This window comes from Arvicanthis niloticus, chromosome X (assembly GCF_011762505.2).
Source record: "Arvicanthis niloticus isolate mArvNil1 chromosome X, mArvNil1.pat.X, whole genome shotgun sequence".
Taxonomy (NCBI): domain Eukaryota; kingdom Metazoa; phylum Chordata; class Mammalia; order Rodentia; family Muridae; genus Arvicanthis; species Arvicanthis niloticus.
The window spans coordinates 33,586,289-33,592,818 of NC_047679.1; the positions used below are offsets into that span (position 1 = coordinate 33,586,289).

Below are 6,530 nucleotides of genomic sequence, written 5' to 3' on the forward strand. Positions count from 1 at the left end.
GAGAAAGGAAGAGGAGATAACAGTGAAAGGTAAAAACGTAAAATACCCGAAAAAAATAACAGATAATGGGTCTGGCAAAAAAAAAAAAAAAAAAAAAAAAAAAAAAAAAAAAAAAAAAAAAAGAAAAGAAAGATAGTTTACTTGCTTTAAATGATTTTCAAAAGTTTCCAGGAGATGCTTATTGGCTAAGATCTTATTTTAAGCTCTTCAGAAAAGAATTTATGTCTCTGTTTAATATTCTTAGGAGAGATGCAAATCTTAATTTCCCTCAACAATTAATTGACAAAAGAGGAGTAATTTTACAAAAGTAGAAGAAGCTCTCACTAATTGATATATTATATAGATTGATTAATTGTTGGCTGTTTTATAATAGTCCTTTGAGAAAAGAGATTATTAATAAAGAACTATATTTCTTTAAATAGTGTCTTTATAACTCTCTGAGGGTGTAAGGAGCATGCCTTAGCCTTATTTACGCTTAACTTTCTAAAACTGAAAGCTTGCAGCAAATCTGCCACTGATTGCCTCTGGCATTGCTGAGATCAATAAAAACTATACCACAACTATGTGGAAGGACCCTCTTACCCTTAAATGGAATGGCCAGGATATATGGGGCCGAGGATTGATATGACTGTTTGATACCACAGAAGGAACAACTAAATGGCCACCAAAAAGATTAATGAATTAAATAGATACCTCTACAAACCAGGCCCAATTATAAATAAGATGATAACAATTGACATCCAGGGAAGAGAAATTTCCCTGAGAATTCCTTTCTTCTTTCTCTTCCAGGTAAAAATTAATTACCCATGATGTCTGCTATTAGGAGTTCTAATCCTGATGCTGGCCTCTGAGCTTATACTACACAGACATCTGATGGGCCTTTGACAAGGACATCAAACAGCTATAGATTGACATCACTAATCTGAAGAAATCCCTCATTTCGCTGTCTGATGTGATCCCCCAAAATTGTAAAAGACTTTATTGGACCTGTTTTACTCTTTTACAATAGAAAAGACTGTGTACAGCTCTAGACTGTGTACAGCCCTTAAAGAAGAATGCTGCTTTTACATAGACAAAACAGGGATGGTTAAAGAGAGCATGAAAAGGTCAGAGAAGGTCTTGTGAAAACACCGAGACAGAAAGAGAAAACGGAGAGCTTGTAAAAGAATTGCTCTTCAACCTCTCCATGATTATTAACCCTACTTCCTTCCATCTTGGGATCATTAACTGGGTTATTTTTGCTTATTTCCTTTGGTCCCTGGGCCTTAAATAGGCTAACTTTGTGAAACAATAGATATATAATCTGATAGCAAAATCTATTCAGATCCATTATCATATGTTAACTATGGAGGACCACGAGACTCTAGATGAGGATGTTACTCTATCCAGGGTGTTCCCAAGTCTGATCTCCACCCAACCTAAAAGAGGGGACTTCTGCCCCTAAACCAAGCAGAGAGGGGCCACCCAGAAGCCCCTCTGTCTGGCGATCTGAATTCTTGCGTAGGCTGCGAGGCTAAGCACTGCCAGGGAATATAAATAAAAGTTAAAAATATGTTTCTGGGTTCCCTGAGGGACAAGCCTGACTGCATAGGGGTTGATGTCAAAAGTATCCCCTCTCCAGGAAAAAGACATCAGGATGGGTATGGCCCTCATGCCTCACTGAGCAACTACAGGAGGACTGGAGCCATTACAAGGTCCCCTTTAATTACTGGAGGTCAGGCCTCTATCCCCGCCTTGGCAAGATTAGAATCACCACAGCCCTTCTATAATTAGAGAAGGGAGGAGATGTCAGGGGCAGCCCTGCTTATACACTGAAGGCCTAAAATCAGCCATAAGCCTAAAATCAGCAATAGGCCTGACTTACATGCTTGCTAACACAAAGTCTTGGGTCTCTATGGAAAAAACACTGAAAAAGAGGGCTATAAACTATTGTAAACAGGCAGCTTTTGTGGAAATCTACCAGCCTGAGTAGTTATAGACCTTGTAAATAGGCAGCCTTTGGCAGATAGTACCAAATTAGATAAGGACAAGTGAATCATAGGCAGAGTCATAGTGACCTGACCCCTGAACATTTTTTCACCCAGCTGATACCCTGTTCTGAAAGATATCTGTACTCCCCTGAACACCTACACTTCTGTGTCATCCCCTTCCCCACATCTTGCATTTTTGTGTTTATAACCCCCATGTTAAAAAGTAAAAATTATGATTTGATAAAAACACACACACACACACACACAGTGTACCCCTGGTTCTGATGACTTAGCTCCTGACAATCTATTTTCTTGTTCTCAGAAATACTTTGAATTATAAAACGTCATTGTGGTTTTTGTTAGTATGCTGGGTAAAATGATTTTTATTGATCTCATTCTAAACTTCAAAGTTTATAGTGGGTTGAAATGTCCTTCAGCATAATTACAGGTCATATTTATTTTCATATTGTTTTATTTTCATATTCATTTGTTGAACATTTTAAAAAACTGGATTCTTTTTTGAGAATTTCATATATCAACACTGTAATTGCATAATTTTCCTCTTTCTCTCATTCCGCCCACTTTCCCAACCGCCCATCCTTTTTAAATACATTTTATTATTTAATTATCATTTATATATGTATACTGTGTATAAGTATCTATGTTTATGCAGATATTGATAGTTTTTTATTTTAAAAAAATAGAAAATAGATTCTTCTCTTATATAATACATCCCGGCCAGAATTTTTACTCCATACACGCCATACAGCTCCTCTCCTACCAGCGCAGACCCTGATCCAGCTCCCCATTGGATTCCTCTTCCATAAAATGCAGACCTCCAAGGACAACTATGACCAAACGTTACAAAAGGAAATACAGTAAGCCAAGGTAAACATCTCCCTGGTCCAGGATAAACAAGAAAACCCAATAGGAGGAGAAGAGGTGCAAGTGCAGGAAAAAGAGTCTGAGATACATCCTCTCCCACTGTGAGCAATCTCTCAAGACCAACAAGATGACATCCATAACATGTAGAGCAATTTTAATCCAGCAACATGGCTGCTCTGCCAAGGGATCCCACCCAAAGGCCTTCTAGATCTGTGTGGTCTAGCTGGAATGACATACATTTCATCCCTCTGGCTGTAATGCAGACACATTTCCTGCACAACTTCAGTCTCAAACAAAGGGTGGTAAAGTTATTTTGTAGAAAGAAGTAGCCATGTTTGAAAGTAAAGTTGAATTGAGGGGCAGACAAAGTAACAAATCAGAGAAAGATTTGAAAGTATAAGTGAGAGATAGAATGTCCCCAACTCTCAGGAGACAAAAGGAGGCTGCTTAAGAGAGACAAGGTATGGGAGGCAGTTTTCCAGAGAAAGCTTGGAGGTGGAGAGATAAAAACCCAGAGAGTGAGAAGCCAGATGATTAGAACAAATTACAGAGGAAGCTTGAGGTCAAGAAGTGGAATTCAGCCAGAAGCCAAAGAAGCAAGCTTGAATCTTTAAGAGTGAAGAAAAATTGAGGCCAGAATAACTGAGTTGACCCAGGCATTTACAATACAAAGAACGGGAAACAGTTATGTACATATACACATACACATATAAATCTGTTCATGAAACCCTAACCCCTCCTTACTCCCTGACCTTCTCTTTACTTAAAAGCCCTTGGTCTGTGGATTTTAGCTTTATTATTATTTACTTAGCAGCTAATAACTTTTGATACTTGAATGGCTACATTTCCTAAATGTGTACCTCATGAGTGACTGGACATTGTGATCTTAAAAAAGATCAGGTGGAGTAGAAGATGACATACAAACCTTGCTAGATGCTATGTGTCTAAGACTCCCACAATGCCTTGGTTTACACCATTGACATAGGGTGTTTGCCTCACTCCACCCCTCTGCAAAACTTATGTTCTAGTGCTAATGGTCCTAAAGAACTCCTAACTGTATTGATAGAGCTGTGGTTCCGACCCAAAATCTATCAAGAGAAAATGATGGCTCTGGCTTCAAATATGTCTCTCTGTCTGTCTGTATGTATGTACGTATGTATCACTTTTCTGAAGGTAAAGATACATCTGGCTTCAGCCAATGCCACACTGTCTGGAGACGACCTTAATATGAATGGGAAACCAGTCAAGACTTTTGTGATAGAAACTCTATTAGCCATTTTTAGTTGTGGTTTTCATTTGTTAACCACACGAAGACACTAAAGAGTTTAAGACAATCAAAACTTTATTTTATTCTTGTTTTTAAATTATTCCCGAGGTTTTTCCCATTGCCCAGGAAAATCCTATTTCAATGTCACTTGTCTATTGTGGCATTTTACAAATTAAGACAGAAGTCATTCTAATTTGTTTTCAAAATAATGAAATTCTTCAAACCAGGAAAAACAACAGTGCATGAATTACAAATGACTGAAACTTAAAACTAGTGGACCTGGTAGTAATTGTGTTAGCAATTTGGAAGAACAAGAATCCTAAAGTGACCTAAACAGAATAAAAGTAGAATGCTCCATGGTCTCCTCCCACCAGCTCTAAAGTGAGGGTACAATACTCGATTAGTGGCTTGGTCTGACCTGATGTTAGAAGGGAATTGCCAGTGAACTAGGATGTGCCCAGGTCAGACCTGTTGAAGCATGCGTTGATAGATCCAGGTCTGGACCCTGTCTATCTCATCTTCCAAAGCCTCTGCATACCTTTCAGGGTAGGCTCTGGGGTGAGTTTTAGCAATACTGGCAAAAAACTCCAAGACTTTCATTTTGGTGGTTTCGGCAAAGGCCCTGGGGCCCCAGAGGAACACATGGGTAGGAGGATCACTATTGGGCACCTGCCTGTATTCCAGGTACCCTTCCTGTACAAACTCCTCAGAGATGAGCTTCCTAGGGTCTTTATGTATGTAAGGATCCCTCCCACCATACAACCCTATGTTATTCAGTTTTTCCCAGATAATCTCCTCACTGACACAGTTTCCCTCCATGAAAATGACACCCAGTACCACTATGAGGAGGCCTGTCTTGGGCATACCCTGGACATCAGTCAGCATCCCATCATAGGTGATCCCCAGGGCAGTGACAAGGATGTAGGAGTGGACAGAGGCGTCCACTTCTACCATATCAATGCCAAAGACCAGCTTCAAGCACTCAGAGGCCTCACTAAAGATCAGAGGGTAGTACTCATCATATGCTCTACCAACACACTCCAGCATTTCTGCTTTGGTAGTGAATGCCTTCATTCGATATTTGCAAAGCAGAAATTCCACCAAGTCATACACCTTTATGTACTGTGCATGGTGCAACAAATATAGTGGATCTTCCAGCTCTTCTGATGGTTTGATGGAAGCTTCCTCAGATGGGCCATCAGGAATGGAGGCCAGTGCCACAGAGGGAGAGGAAGCTCTCTGAGGACTCTGGGGAGGACTTGGTATTCCACCACCATACACCTGATGGGAGGTGGTGCTTGTTTGCTCCTCATCTCCTTCAGCCGTGGTAGCCTGGGCATTGGCTAACTCCTGTTGGGCCTGACCACTGTCTTGGAGGTTGCAGCACTGGGTGTTATGGGGCTCAGCCATTATCACTTTCCTTGGTAACAACAGGCAGGAAGGACAGTCTCCCAATCTAAGCAGGGAGGATACACAGGCCTGATGGAGAAAGGGGAGGGTGAGTAGATTTTTATCACAGACCATGTCCCACTGCCTTCAAAATGCCTTCATGTTTCTTGAGATCTCCTGAGTAGAGCCCTCTAGTGGGACAAGGACTCTAAGCAATCCTAGAATCCTGAGAGCCTGAAACAGGAAGTGACCCAGCTGTTTGGAGTGCAGCCAGGTCTCAGAGGAGATAAACTCTTGGATACCATCAGAATTTTTGAGGCCCAGGAACATGGAGTGTCTATATTCTCGGTTGTTGGAACAATTGATTTATACTTGCAGGATGGGCATCCCTATCAGTTCTGAGGATACATAGTTTTGCTCTTCTACGGGAACTGAGGACACTGTCTCAGAGGATGATTTTCTTATCTTCCACTTTGGAATCATTGTAAGAGGTACTTACAACATCCCATGCATGCTAACTTCTAGTTGGTACCTGAGTTCCCAAGCTTAAAAAGAAGGGAGAGAGGAACTGTGGGGTGTAACCCTACTTAAGGTAAATGGTTTCTTGTGTGGTCATTCTGGGGCCTCATGTTTCTCTGTCAAGGGCTGGACACTGTCCTTATCCTGGCCTATAATAAACACTTCAGTGTTCACCTCTCTGGAAATTAGTAAAAGGGATTAATAGAGCTTCGTATCTGCCTACCCCTGTTCAGACTAAATTACAAGAGATGAGACAATTTAATGGTTTTCATGTGTCCTGAGGTGTCAGATGTCAGACCTGCCCAACACTCACCTTGATCAGTGACCAGCACTGTACTGCTTCGCCTGATGGTCTGGGGCAGGTTTCTTTGAACCAAGAGCCTATTCCTGATATACAGTGGCAAGAGGAAATGTGGTGAGGTAAATCATCTATGGCCTCTGATCTACCTCAGAGGTTACAGAAGGGCAGGTAGGGGACATTTCCCCTCTTGTATTAATGC

The 6,530-nt window shown here is 41.0% G+C and overlaps 1 pseudogene; it reads right to left on the reverse strand.

Annotated features, from left to right (window-relative positions):
* Positions 1 to 4,455: 4,455 nt before the first annotated feature.
* Positions 4,456 to 5,597, reverse strand: LOC117695197 (melanoma-associated antigen 10-like; annotated as a pseudogene).
* Positions 5,598 to 6,530: the final 933 nt, after the last annotated feature.